Source organism: Falco peregrinus, chromosome 3 (assembly GCF_023634155.1).
Source record: "Falco peregrinus isolate bFalPer1 chromosome 3, bFalPer1.pri, whole genome shotgun sequence".
Classification (NCBI taxonomy): Eukaryota; Metazoa; Chordata; class Aves; order Falconiformes; family Falconidae; genus Falco; species Falco peregrinus.
Window position 1 is genome coordinate 10,205,107 of NC_073723.1, and position 15,626 is coordinate 10,220,732.

At 38.8% G+C, this 15,626-nt stretch overlaps 1 protein-coding gene across 6 annotated transcripts in view; it reads left to right on the forward strand.

The window, feature by feature from the left end:
* The window catches only part of CDH18 (cadherin 18), a 337,247-nt gene that overhangs the window by 22,793 nt on the left and 298,828 nt on the right, over window positions 1-15,626 (forward strand). For 4 of the 6 annotated variants that reach the window (XM_027784809.2, XM_055800598.1, XM_055800596.1 and 1 more), the window contains exon 2: window positions 1,069-1,122. The exons of the other annotated variants lie outside the window; for them this stretch is intronic. The gene's annotated coding sequence lies outside the window, so the exon portion shown is untranslated. The remainder of the gene's footprint in view (window positions 1-1,068; window positions 1,123-15,626) is intronic. 6 annotated transcript variants of the gene reach the window in all.

The window sequence follows — 15,626 nt, forward strand, 5'->3', positions numbered from 1 at the left end:
TGGGAGTATATGTTAAGCAGGTCTGTCTTTAGCAACTGCTACTTTCTATTTTGCATCACTGAGCAATTTCACTGTTATACCCTCTTAGAGAAGAATGAACTGGGTAGCACATGGCCTTGTGTTTTCCAGCTGACACTTCATTCACAGGACCAGATTACAAGTAGATCCCATGAAATGTGTATATTGTTGTTACAGTGACCAACAGTGCTTACAGCTTTGCTCTGCAGTCTGCTTCTATCCCACTTTCTCGTGTAGCCAGTATCTGTAGCTATTGCTATTGTACCCTCCAAGCAGGAAGGCTGAGAACTTAAATCAGTAATCTATTATGCAGTCTGTAAATGAAGTTGCGTAATTATTGGAAGCTAACTGTTTATTTCTTTTATTATAATGTTTGTGAATTTTCATTAGCCTGAACATTCAGACTTTTTTCCCTGCCATAACCATGCTTTGGTTAAACTGCTGTAGAAAGTGATTCTGATTTACAGACCTCAAAGTGCTGTATAATCACAACGTATGTGTAATTTGAGATAGTTTTATTCTTCTTTCCTACATTTGTTTGGGTATGAAAAGTCATTGTACTTTGACCAACAAGCCAGTGGTTTGGCAAAAGGACCGTTTGTGGTAACTACAGTTTGTAGACCGTGACCATGTACTGATGATAGGGGACATTCTGCAAGTGTACTGTAATAAAATGCTAGGGAACGGTTTTATTCTGGGGTTTTATTATGTATTTATCTGTTTAATATGAATATCCAAAAGGCTTGTGTTCTTTTTCATGTTGACCTCTTCACAGTGATGAATTATATTTTGGTACTACCACGTGGTAACAAAAGCAATAGAGATCCTCAACTAGAGATGCATATGGATGTGCTACAGTAGAAGTGACCCTTTTTTATGTTACAACTCAGTGAAGGTTTTTATCAAGGACAGCAACAAATAACTCCAGTTAGTATTCTGCATTAAATAAATAGATAAACAAATCTTCAACCATTTCTATGTAGAAACATTCTCTGGATCTGAATTTCAAATAAAAGATGAAATTTTTTGTTCATCTTATTTTGTTTGTAGGTATTGGTTGTATTTTGTGGACTTCAAAGCAAAATTTTGGTGTAATTTTGAAACGTAAGTTTACATTTGCATTATTCATTTGCTAGAGAATAGCATCTTTAAAATTTTCAATTTTGAGTTTCTACTGTCGTTACCACACAATGAAAATTTAAAGGTTTTTTGGGTGTTGTTTTGTTCTTTGATTGGTTTGGTATTTTTACCTTTTAGTTTCTCAATAACTCTTTTGGACACTGGGACTACAATGGTCGCTGCAAAATAAGCATTCTAATTTTGCTGTGATGTTGCATCCAGTTGGGATTGGACATATTTTAAAGAAACACATCTCTGAAACGCTTCTGTGTTCCCAGTCTTACTACTCTGAGGAATGGAAATAGTGCTTGATAAATATTTATAATCTTAAACTTTTTTTCCTAAAACACCTTAAGGTTGTGTTGGTTTTTTTTTTTCCCTGAACTTGTTCAAGAGTTGCATAAAAGATTGGAATTTACATTTCCTTTTGCTCTTGATTTAAAGTGCATTTTCAAGTAACAGAAGGCAATCCTTCAATAAGTGAAATAAGCTTGGAAAGGGTACCAGTGGCAGAGCCAGTGTATTAGCACTTGCTGTATTTCAGAACTCAAATGAATAGAAACGTAATGAAGAAACTAAGCATTAGCTTCCTCAAAACATTCACTTAAAACTGGAGTGTGTTTTAAGTGCTGGTAGTCACAGAACAACATAATATTGTCTATTAGTGAGGAATTTATGCTTTTGTTTTTAATCATTACAGTGCTTTCATTTAATTTCAGTTAACCAACAACAGGTACTATATGAGAAATCAGAAGCAGTTTGAGATGGGAATCTTGGATGAATATGAACAGTACAACAGGAATTTCGTTTCCAGTGTAACTATCTTTGTTTAGCTGGCTGTAGTACTCCAAAGAGGGGTCAGATCGACTCTCCATGTTCAGTTCTGCTGAAGATGCACAGTGCAGTGCACTCTCTGCTTTTATACTCAAGGTTTACCAGTTAATGAGATAAAGATAGGAGTTTTATATCCTGATTCAATTAGCAAGATGAATTTTAAATGTCTATTATTATTTCACTTTTGTGGAATAGAGCATCTTCAAAATGCAAGTCTAAATGCTGTGTTTCCCCCATTTAGGTTACTAACTGTGGTCATTGTATGTTGCTTTGAGCTGGAGGGGTTGGACTTGACGAGGTGCATTCCTTCCTGCGTTGTTTTAATATTTTCTGTATCTAGTGATTGTGTGAAAATCATGTTCTGCACTTCAGACTGATAGAAGCATGAAACGGATTTATTCTCTAATTTTTCCATTATGAGTTGTTGAGGATGCTGTTTATGGTAAAGTTATTTCCCGGCAGTTACTGGCCAGCTTCATTTTGGGACATCAGGTACCTTGCTGATCACTCACTGCTGTGGTACAGTGTCATTTCGCTATGTGTAAAGCTATGGAGACTATAAATTGAAAAAATCTTCTAGGCCTTATGGTGCTATGACTAAATTGATTTCTTATGGAATTGAGGACGACCTTGCAGAAGAAAACATGCTTTGCAAATTTTTGTTTTTAAAGTGGCATTGGAGAGATATTGCAGAAATTCCTCAACAATTCTAAAGACAAAAGGACAGTATAGATTTCAATGAAGACTGAAGGCTCAAAGAGAAAAGGGTGACGAAGAGGAGGGTTTTTTTCCACTTTTTCTGCTTCTGCATAGAATCATAGAATAGTTTAGGTTGGAAAAGACCTTTAAGATCACTGAGTCCAATCGTAAACCTAACATTGTCAAGTCCACCACTAAACCATGTCCCTAAGTGCCACATCTACACATCACCTAAACATCTCTAGGGATGGTGACTCAATCACTTCCCTGGGCAGCCTGTTCCAATGCTTGACAACCTTTTCAATGAAGAATTTTTTTCCTAATATCCAATCTAAACCTCCCCTGTCTCAACTTGAGGCCATATTCTTTTGTCCTATCGCTTGTTACTTTGGAGAAAAGACCAACACCCACCTTGCTTCAACCCCATTTCAAGTAGCTGTAGAGAGTGATAAGGTCTCCCTGATCCTCCTTTACTCCAGGCCAAACAACCCCAGTTCCCTCAGCCACTCCTCATAATATTCATGCTTTGGAGCCTTCACCAGCTTGGTTTCCCTTCTTTGGACAGCCTCCAGCATCTCCATGTCTTTCTTGTAGTGAGGGGCCCAAAACTGAACACACTATTTGAGATGCAGCTTCACCTGTGACAAGTACAGGAGAACAATCACTTCCCTAGTTCTGGCCACACTGTTTTGGAGACAAACCAGGATGCCGTTGGCCTTCTTGGCCACCTGGGCACACTGCTGACTCATATTCAGCCGTCTGTCAACCAGCATCCCAGGGTTCTTTTCCACCAAGCAGTTTTCCAGCCACTCTTCCCGAAGTAGTGTTGTGGGGGGGTTTTGTGACCCACGTGCAGGACCTGGCACATAGCCTTGTTGAACCTCATACAACTGGCTTCAGTCCATCAATCCAGCCTGTCCAGATCCCTCTGTAGAGCCTTTCTACCCTCAAGCAAATCAACACTTAGCCCCAGTGTGGCGTCATCTGCAAACTTACTGAGCATGCAGTCAATCCCCTCACCCAGATCATTTCTAAAGATTCTAAGTGGAACTGGCCCCAATACTGAGCCCTGGGGAACACCACTTGTGACTGGCTGCCAACTGGAATTAACTCCAGTCACCACAACTCTTTCAGCCCAGCCATCCAGTTTTTTACCCAGTGCAGAGTACACCCATCTAAACCATGAGCAGCCAGTTTCTTCGGGAGAATGCTGTGGGAAATGGTGTCAAAGGCTTTAGTAAAGTCCTAGTAAACAACATCAAACAGTCTTTCCTTCATTTGCTAAGTGGGTCACCTTGTTGTAGAAGGAGATCAGGTTCATCAAGCAGGACCTGCCTTTCATAAACCTATACTTGGCTGTGCCTGATCCCCCAGTTGTCCTGTACGTGCCACGTGATGGCACACAGGATGATCTGCTCCGTAGCCTTCCCTGGTACCGAGGTCAGGCTGACAGGCCTGTCATTTCCTGGATCCTCCTTCCTGCCCTTCTTGTGGATGGGCATCACATCTGCTAACCTCCAGTCAACTGGAACCTCCCAGGTTAGTCAGGATGGCTGATGGAAAGAGTCTCAGTGAGCGCTTCCATCAGCTCCCTCTATACCCTAGGGTCGATCCCATCCGGCCCTGTGGATTTCTGTGTGTCTAAGTGGTGTAGCAGGTTGCTGACCATTTTCCCCTGGATTATGGGAGTTTCTTTCTGCTCCCCATCCCTGTCTTCTAGCCCAAAGAACAACTGGTCTCACTATTAAAGACTGAGTCAAAGAAAGCATTAAGTAGTTCAGGCTTTTCGTCATCCTTTGTCACTATTTTTCCCTGCGCATCCAGTAAAGCATGGAGTCCTCCTTCTGTTGTTAATGTATTTCTAGAAACTTTTTTTTAATTGTCTTTCACAGCAGTAGCCAGATTAGGTTCTAGTTGGGCTTTGGCCCTTCTAGTTTTCCCCCTGCATAACCTCACAGCGCTTTTGTAGTCCTCCTGAGTGGCCTGCCCCTTCTTCCAAAGGCAGTAAACTCTCCTTTTTTTCCTGAGTTCCAGCCAAAGCTCTCTGTTCAGCCATGTCAGTCTTCTGCCCTGCTGGCTCCTCTTTCAGCACATAGGGACAGCCTGCTCCTTTGCCTTTAAGCTTTCCTTCTTGAAAAATGCCCAGCCTTCCTGGGCTTCTTTGCCCTCCAGGGCTGCCTCCCAAGGGACACTGTCAGCCAGTCTCCTAAACAGGCCAAAGTCTGTCCTCTGGAAGCCCAGGGTAGCAGTTCTGCTAACTCCCCTCTGTACTTCTCTGAAAAACAAAAATTATCATTTCATGATCACTATGCCCAAGAAGGCCTCCAACCATCACATAAACCACAAGTCCTTCTCTGTTCACAAACATTAAGTCCAGCAGGCTGCCTTCCCTAGTTGGCTCACTCACCAGCTGTGTTAGGAAGATACCTTCCACAAACTTCAGGAACCTCCTAGGCTGTTTAGTCCCTGCAGTACTGTATTTCCAGCAGGCATCTGGTAAGTTGAAGTCCCCCACAAGAACAAGGGGTAGTGATTTGGTGACTTCTCCCAGCTGTTTATAGAATGTTTCATCTGCTTCTTCTTCATCCTGGTTGGGTGGTCTGTAACAGACTCTCACCATGTTATCTGCATGGTCGGCCTTCTCCCTGATTCTTACCCATGAACACCCTATAGTCACTATCATTAAGTTCTAGACAATCAAAACACTCCCTTACATACATGGCTACTTCACTGCCTCTCCTTCCTTGTCTATCCCTTCTGAAGATTTTCTAGCTATCCATTGCAGAATTCCAGTCATGCAAGTCATCCCACAAGGTTTTCTCCCAGACATACTGACAGTTCTTACACTTACTTAACTTCTTTCCAACACAGCACTACCAATACCAAAATAGAAGAGTGAAGAAAAAGGGGCTGATGTTTCTCTCTCTTAAGTGCAGGAGTCCCAGCGCTCCTGCTATTTCAGAGCTACAGGATTCAGTTCCCTGTGGTGGCTTCATGCAGAATCATTGTCTGGGTTTTTTTAAGCATGAAATGAAGATTTGAGAATATCTGATGATGAAAAGATATTATATTTATTCAGGCATTTTTTGACCATATCCATTCCTCTCTCTTTTGATTGAGATTCCAACAGAATTATTACTGAAATTCTGGTTGAAGACCAATAAAGCTGCTAGAGTTTGATAGGATGGTAAATGGATATAATTGAATTGGAGTTTTGCAGCCTAGCATGGTGATGTTCTTTCTCTAGTGCTCTAGAACACTCTTAATATCTACAAAGGCAATAAATAGGAACTAGGTACCTATGTCTGCTGTTTGTGCTTTCAGACATGTCTCTTAGGATTTGGATAACTGACCAGGACGTTTTTAAGTGCCCATTAAATCTTACCATATTTTAGAACTCCTGGCATGCTATACATGCCTGTTTATAAAGAAAGCCCTAAGGTACTTACAGCATCTGTGAAAACATAAGTAGACCATAAACATAATCTTTTTTAAGAGTCTTATGTATTCCTTCATTAGCGGGTAGGGACGGGTAATGTGCTTTACTTCTGCCCTCCCCAAAAGTGTAAGCATCACAGTGCATCTCTCGTATGATGTATCTTTCGCTTACGTAGCTCCTGCACTTTTCCTGCAGATATGAAAGTCTATTTTTATATGTGGTATTGTCTGTCTGTCCATAGTCATAGCTGTAGGTTCTTCACTGGGGTACTGACTTCACTAAGAACTTGTCTTGGGAAGTTGGAGACAATGTCTTCAAAAGATTGATCCCAGCCTTCTCCCTTCCACAAAAGTGACCAGAGAACCACACGGGGGTCTTGGGAGTATTTGTACATAGGACGGTGAGATCAAACTTGAACTCTTGTATCCATGTTTTCCCTTCTCCTTCAATTTCTGGTAAATTGTATGAAATTAGTAGGTTTTGTTAACAGATAAATTTGCTTCATAGTTTAAGAAATATATTTACATGTACTGTAATGTCTTTGTTAGCTTTGGCTGTAAGGTGATATTAAATACTTGTGATATGTGAAAGTAGGACCTTTGTTTTCAAGGTTGGAAAATCTTAATAGCATTTTCTTTCCTTTACTAGGACTCCAATCATCATCATCAAAGTAGTTTAGATGCTAGAATATAGATGTTCTTAAACTATCTGTTAACATGCACTTAAAAAAATCTAATTGATGATGTAATTCTTTGCAACTTCTATGCAGTCTGCATGAAGACCTTTTAATGAACATTTACATAAGGTCACCAATAACCTACAATATCTTTTAGTATTGGATTTATATGAAAATAACCAAAAATCTCTTTTGCAGTTTCAAAGGGCTTAAATATGGTATTTTTCTGTCATGTACTTCATCAATATTTTATGTAAAGTGAATTGAAAAGCACTTTTTACCAAATCAAAGGCTTCAAAAATATTGCATAACTTCCTTTCTTTTTCTGAAAAGTTTTTTTTTAGCATAAAAAGGTGAATAAGGAGCTCGAAACTGAGAAAGGTAACATTGATAATGTGATGCATATTAAGAGTTACATTAACAAAGGTGAAATACCTTGTCAGTCAGTAGCCAAACAGACTACCTACACTGGAAGGCCAACTAGCTCTGTACTGGTCCAACATGGGCTTTGGGGCTGGTCTGCAAGGGTGGGGCATCTGGTAGTGACTCCCACCCAGGCTGGGCAGGGCCGTCACCAGTGGGGCACCATCCATCCCACAGTGCCTGAGCAGCTGGGCAAGCAAAGCAGGGTTAGTGGCAAGTCCCACTGACAGTCCGGCAGTCACCAATCCAGAAAAAGGCAAGGTAAGAAGCCAGGTCTGAGGTTAGTCTGGGAAATCCCAGTGAAAGTGCTGGAAAAACCAGGAGCAGGACTGGGAGGAGGTGTGCCTCCAGCACAGCTCAAGCCAGGTCTCGGTGCCCCTGGACACATGTCCATGGGTGCATGGGTGGGGGTCCCTGGTGAGGCTGGTGAGGGCAATTAGGGCTTATTAGTATATGCCCCAATTGCAATGTAAAGTTTTGGCCCTGTGGTGGAGATTGCAGTTTCACCAAGATCCCCATGGCACGTGGATGATGGGGAAATGTAAGCAAATCATACAGATCAGGTGGACATATTCAGCTGTAGATTTACAGGTGTAATGTAATCACAGGGTGAGAACTGACATAGCTTTGTGGATCACAAGACAGCAGTGAAAATACAGGTTACCACTGGCATCAAACTCTTTTAAGTTCAAGCATGCAGGATGCTGCTTTCTGACATTATTCATATAATTTCATGGGAGAAAGGCTATCATCACAGGAGATCCCATTTCAGCAGTCATCTTTTAAAAATCAGATTTGTGATTTGGACAGAAGAGGTGGAAGAAAATGGACAGTAAAATACACTGCAGTCCTCTCAGATGGTATTGGATTCATGCTTATTACATCATGTAGGATATTCTTTTGCCAGAGGTGGCTGGGGTGATCATATCTCCTAGGATCACATTCTAATCCTGTTACATCAATACCAGTTTAAAGAAATGACACTGACAGAAGTTTTTCTGATCTCAGTTAGGTTCGTATAAATTTCTTCGAGAGTCAGAATCACTACATTGATGGAAACTGAATAGCTTGCCTTTAGAGTGCAGCGAGAACCGACACTGGCTGGTATATCAGAAGTCGCTGCTCTTGCTTTTATTGCAATATTCACCAAAATGTTGTAAAACTTTTGGAAATGTGTATTTTTATGCCAGGTTACTGTGTCACATCACTTAACATGCATTTTCTTAATGATTTAGAAGGAACCAGAAGTCTGAAGTCGTTTGAGTTAATTTTATGGGTAATTCGTTGATAAGAAGCCCTTCTTTATTTTGATGCTTGAACTTTAATCTTTTTTGGACATCTTTGAGCATAATTATTAAACAGTGAGAGTGATGAAAAAGAACTTCAGGTTTATGCAATTTCTTCAAATATGTGGGATTATAATTTAGTATCTTTTGGTCATTCATTTTTAAATTTTCTTAAAAAAACAGTGCAATTGAACCAGCACTTCTGCTGTATAGGCAGTCATGTATAGCTGAAATATAGCTGAATTTCATTGTAATTTTTTTTTCATTGCTTTTTACTTATATTGCCCCCTGCAAACTAATGGAGATGCAAGATAGATATGAATGCCTCCATTTCTACTAAGCAGTTACTAATCTTGCTGTTGTCTTGGGACATACAGGAATGGAGATAGATTTTTCTCCATGAGTTAACCTTACGTAGAAGAATATGGCCTGCTTCAATTATATCTTTTAGGCTTTATTTTTGGGCTTCATGGTTTCCCAGTATATTTTCTTGAGCCACAATTCACTGCAGCACAGTGATGGGGAGGAGAAAATATATACAGAAAGAAGGTTCAGCTCCTCAGCTATTATTTATGGTGATGACTTCCATCTCCTGAGGACTATTTATCACAGAGTTTGATTGTCGTAGTTTCTATGGTTTCATAGAAATTTGCATGTTGCAACTCCTGTAAGAAGTGTACTCTATAAAACAGTGCCAAGGATTATCTACAGAAATAATTCTTAACCTGTGTCAGAATACTTGAAGTATGCAGATTTGTAGATATATAGTCTCTATAAATATCACTGTAGAAGCAGGAATGAGGAAACCCCAACTTTCAGTGGGAACATTCAATAGATACTTTAGGAGACACAGAAGCTGCATTCTTGGAGTTCCTGCTTTTCTGTAGGTTATTCTCTCTAGGCTAAATTCATATTGCTGAGCTAAGTGCTGCTAATAGTTACAAAATTCCATTAAGGATTTCATAGTTGTCAAAGGAGTCAGTTATGGCAAGAAAACGTAATTTAGCATTCTACAGTTGTACTGAATATAAATCCTCTTTCAGGATTTTTACTGTTGTGATATATTGGAAATTGAAAAGCATACAGACAATTAATGTGAAATAGGCCTTTTAAGAAACAAAAATTTATATGTGTTTTCTTGTGCCAGGTGTTTTAGGCATTAGGGCTTATAAGAAAAACTTTATTAATCAAATGGATAGTAACTCATCTTTCCTTGTCCTTTTTGTCAGAATAGTATTGGTGTGACTTCCGCAGCACAGACTCTTGTTTCAGTTGGTATGTTCAGGTCCTGTAGTTGTTGTTGAGAATTCCATAAACATGCTAAGCAGAAAAAAAAATAATTATTAGAAACCTTCTAAGTAGATTGCAGAGGCCTTTCTTGTAATGCTTAATCTTTTCATATTATGTTTACCAACGGTAAATAACTGGCCTGAAAAAAAAAATAATTAAAAACCCCCCATTAATTCTAACTGAGAACAATGATAAACACGCCTTAGAAAAATAGTGTCAACATTTCTGAGTATTTCTGGAAGACTGAGAAAAGTATCCTCTGGGAATAAGGCTTGACACTTCTCTGGTGTTTGTAGATGGGAGGAATTTGGAGGAATGTGTTTAGATCAGGATGGTCAATAGAATATTATCTTTGTATGCTTGTTGAATCGCTCTTAGGACAAAATTTAGAAGCAGAAAATACTTCATTTTTAGCAACTAGGATTACCTAACAGTGCAGCTGGGAGTTTTACCAAATCAGTTGCTTCAAAGGCAGCTTAAATTTAGGAGTGGATAGGTATCTGTCATTTAAAAATATTCCCTTCTGGAATATAACAGTGCGTGCTGTCCCAAAAAACAAATGCAACCCATTTTCCATTAAAAAGTCCCACAAATATAAATAAATGGATCTATTTTGTAAACCTGTAAATATACCAGTCTAATATACATCTATCGTGGTCTAATAGAAAACCACTAGTGAATGAATAGTACTGTACAAGAATGATTATTAACTTTGTAAGATGAGTAAATGATATATGTCTGAAAACAGTAATGGTATTCTAGGTTTGTATTTTGGAAGGTGGTGTCATATCTTACAGCAGTGGAAGAGAATATCAGTTCTGGGCATGGCGTTGTAGTGTAAAACACAAGGTTATAATACTATAATTTATCAGTCTGTTGCATTTTCTTATCAGTTAATGAATAGAGGAAATTATTTAAATGAATGCAAATAGGAGCACACCATGTAGTTGTGATGGTCTCTTCACTTTGAAATAAAAGTTTTAGTTTTTATTTTTTACTTTAAAAATGAATGCAGTGATCTTTCTTTTCTCTTTTTTTCTTCACATTCCAAAACATTCAAGCATTACAGCAAAATTAATGATTAAAGAAGAATTCAGTACTGTGGTGAGCACTGCAGGACAGGATGGGAAAGCCGGGCGGGATGTGCTGTGTCAGAGCAGTGCTCCCTTGTCTGCAGTGCTTTGCCTCTGAGGGTGGGCCTGTGACTAGCCAGAAGTGCCGAAGTGCCCTCCTGTGCCACTGCACCTGTGACAGAGGAAGGTACTTGGGAGGCAGGAGGGGAAGGCGGGTGGACCTGGCCTCTCCCTGTGGGCCAGTGCCCTCCTGGCACTGGCATCTGTTGGTTTGACCTGACACTGCTGTGGGACAGATTTGTTTTTGAGCTTGCCGATACGACTTGCCAGGGCTCCAGACTGCAGCCATTCTGTGTCTGCTGTCTAGAGCAGTATGTTCTTCCCTCTGCCCAAAGCTATCTCCAACCAGTTTGTCAGGCACCACCTAGGTTTCTCAGGATGGGATGAGTAACCCTTGTGTATTCAGCTTACCCACCGTATTCATGGCTGTGCCCTCCTCAGGCACCTGCAAGCTGAGGAGGCCCAGACTGTTTGCTCTCGCATCACCTTACTTACTGTGATTATTTTTTTCTTCCTTGTATGCCATATAAATCATTTTGTAGGGAAAATTAAGTACTGACATGGCTAGCTTTATATGAGACACCTTAGTATAAGACCTCCTTCAAGCCAGTTATACTTGTGCCTTAATACTCAGAGCACTTAAAATTTACTTTGCCTGAAGTAATTAAACAGTATAGATAATGTTTTGTTCTTAATACTGTGATTTGTAAAACTGAAAATAAATTACTAACACAAAGAAGTAGCAGCCTCATGATGAAAAATGAAAACAATACACAACAAAATGTGGCAAAATGAAATAGTGAAAGCATGAGAATTGACATGAGAAAGTTCGTAACGCAGATAATGTCTGTTTGGTGTTACGCAAGAACAGAGATCGAGCTGGATGGCAAGAATGGCCCAACAGCAGCAGAAACAGCCCAAAGATAAAGAGTTTCCTTGCCAGGAAAAGTTCCTGTATGTGATTATGGACTACCAGGAAAGGACTTTTCTAAATCTTGAGCATCTACATTAAGCTGCCAAATATATAATCATTATATTTTATCTCAGTAACAAAATTGCTGCTTTGTATTTTATTTCTGTATTTTCTTACTTTGGGGGAGGCATTTAGTTTTCTGAGCTGAAAATGGATAGACTGTGGGGCTACCTTAGAGCTCTAAGCAATTGAAATGGCTCAACTCTTATTTGAAGTTCAGATTTCACTAGGCACAGCTTCACCATTCTGGTATCTCTGAAGAACATTCCATAGGTTTAATATGTGGAAATTTAAAAGCATATTTCACATCTAGCGCTTAATTTTGCAGTTGTGGCAGTGCATCCAGAATTCAGAAAGCTGCTCTTTATGAATCAATGTCTATTAAAATTCATGCCAGTATTATTGCTTTACTTGACATAGGAAACTATTCTGTATATCAAAGAGTATACACTGATACTTAATTTATTTTTGAACTATCTAGTTTTTAAACACCAAAAATGTTGTTACTTGGTTAAATAAACATGCTAGGGAAATAAACTTAAAGGAAAATTAATTGTGTAATATCTTCATAAGCCACTATGGAAATCGTATGTCATAGAAGATACTGCTCTGTTCTCTAAAAATAGATGTTTTGCAAAATATAGTGATTTTGACATCCATAATTGCCTGGATTTTGTTGTTTCTTATAATTCTTTCCAACTCTTTTAATATAAACAGTGGCCGATGGTCAAATTTGCAGAAATTTATTTAATTGTGATTAAACTAGCTAAAATGGTTCATTGAATGGAAATTCAGTTGCTCTGTGATTTTATCATTTAACATGCCAACTTCTTTGTGTTTTGTTTAATATGATTTTTCAGGTTGTGAGTGTACATCTAATGGTAACGCCACAAGAAATTTAGGGGATCATTTATAGGAGACTACATCAATTGCTTTTGTTAATAATTCCTTCACTTCCAATTGCTTATGGCTAATTAGTTGGAGTTTCTGCTATTTGACAGTTCAGTTTGCTAATTATTTTTTTATCCATCATGCAGATTTTGTGGTAAATTACTGCTCCTTGTTTGGAGAATTTCTTGAGCAGATTTCTTAGGATAATGCTTGGGATTTTGAATTTAATTTTCTACAGATGTCTGCCATGACTAATACTAAATTTTGTTGTCTATGTAAACATTGTTAATAATGCACAGTTTTTCAGTGTAGTAGCACCAGGAGTTCTGAGATACAATATCTTGGAAATGATACTGGCAGACTGTTTTTTTTAAAGGTTCTGATTGGTACAGGGCTCTGGTAAATTCTCAGAACTTTCAGAATAAAAGTTGCCACATGCAACCACAGTTTTGCTGCCTTCTCTAGGTATCCTCTGTGCCATGAACATATGCTGTTTGATCCATCCCCCCGCATTCTTAATCAGTGTCTTTGGCATGGAAAATATCCACAAGATGACTATTGTTAGCCAATACTATGAATAAACTGGAAGGTAATAGAAAGAATTTGATGGTCTTTACAAGGAGGAGCATGATTAGTCCATCCTAATACATACAAGAATGTTCCTTCTGGGCAAAGAAAGATCGCTTTTCGGGCATTTCCTCAAACTTGCACAAGGGCCACCAATACATGTGAAATGTATAGGGCTTCAGTGGGGTGCTTTCTTGTTTCCAACTGTTTATTTCCACTAGGAGAACCTAAACATAGATAGCTTTTCTAGGTGAAAAATTACAGTTGCCAGAGCAATACTGTGTAAGTGGAGAGTGGAAGTAATCCTATGAATGGGCAGGGAGCTAGCAATAGCAAAATCTTTCTATTAGGAAACGGCTCAAAATACTTAAAATTTCAAAAAGCCACAGTCAAAGGCAACTGCAGTGGTTTCCTTTTCCTCAGTAGTTTCGGCAGCACTGCACTAGATCTGTAACTTAACACAAGCAAGTGATCTGAAGCATCACTGAAGTTTGTCTTTTATAATGGGCAGTGCTGGGCTGTGTATCTAAAGTGGAGAGGGCAGGCATGTGCCTGGCGTGTGGCAATAAATGGAATGATAGTGCCTATACCCCCACATATGGAATTACCAAAGAATCAGTAAATGTAGCTGAATTATTTTGTACTTTATTAAGTTATTTGATGGAGCTGATATCAAGGCATGGTGCAGCGTACTGAGGACAATCTTACTGAAGTAGTATTATTCAGGATATATAAGGGTAACTGCCAGTAGTGATATTAAGCAAGACGGCTGTGGTCTGCTCTGAAGTGAAGAGCAAAGTCAGCAAGCATGATTTACTTAATTAAACTGGTAGATGGGGTTCATTTTTAATTTGATGTTCTCATTCACCTTGGAAGTAGACTGCTAATATCTAAAGCCTACTGGGAATCACAATTCCTTTTTCAAACTGGAAAATACCTCTAAGGTTACTCAATTTCAGCAAGAAACTCTTTGTAATAATGAATACCATTTGAATTTTCATAATAGTGATATCAGGAGAGTATCATAGTTCCACTAAGTGTTGAAAGATTGTTAAACTTATTTGAAAAACACTATGATAGGCTTTTTTTAGAAACCTATATTACATTTAGAGCGGTAAAGAGGGTGGAAGCAAGGAACAGTGGAATAGCATGAATGAGCAGAAGAGGATGCAAAGATGTGATTCCTGCTGCAGTCAGTTTCTCACAAAGAAATGCAGAATAAGGGTAATCAGAAGCTTCATTAAAAACTACACTGTCTGAATACAAATTCTATGAAGTTTTGCAGCCCCTAGCTCTAAAAGTAATAGTACTTCTGGATACTCCATCCCTTCACAACTGTGGCTGTAATTAAACACTGTAACAGCATTTGTCTACATCTAGAGCATAAATGTGAAAATAGTGGTAAAGAGTTGTATGCCTAACGACATAAAGTTGCTTATCAAAAAAAAGAGGAAGTAGCTCTTTGGCTCTTGTTGAGATTGGATTGGGCCTGTGTAAATGTTACATTTTGTGGGAGAAAGAGAAGGCATTTGATTTTGTATGTATGGCTGTTTATAGGTAGGAGCTAAAACCTGTAATTTGTTGGCCAAGTGTTATTTATTTAAAAAAAACCCACAACAACAAACCCATAAAAAATTGCTTGAATTTGATCTACGGGAGTTAAAGGATATGATGTTGTCCTGTTTAGAGGAATTAAACAGGAGATAAGTAGTTACAATTTGCCTAGATGAAGAATCACTTTATAACAATAGTTTCTTAATGTACTTAAAGATAGACACACACACGTGCACACACATACAAAAAAACTTGGTTCCATGTTAGCCAACTGAATATAACCTGGTGATATTGTTTTGCTCTTTCTATATAATTGACGGGCTGGGGTAAAACTAAGATGCTTTCATCTTCAGGTGTGAAGGTTGTTGGGTTTTTTGTTTGGTTTTTTTTGTTTTGTTTTTCTAAATACTCTTTTAAAAAGTCCTGTGCGTTTCCCTTTTTAACAACAGAAAGAGAAATCCCAAACCCCTGTTGTCCTGCTGCGCTCAGAAGAAAGAAAATCTCCCTCCCAGAAAATTGCCAGATAATGTTTTGATGTTTATAAGGGGTAGGGGTGGAGGACAAGAGAGCTATATTCTAATTACAGAATTTAGTTTTTTCTTATTTGTGGCATAATAAGTACATTGTCATCATTCTGCTTGACTGGCACATTTTTAATGCTGCCTTGGGCTGTCACTGGGTGAATGTGAACTTCGTTACTCTTTTTTACCTTAATGTATACTGA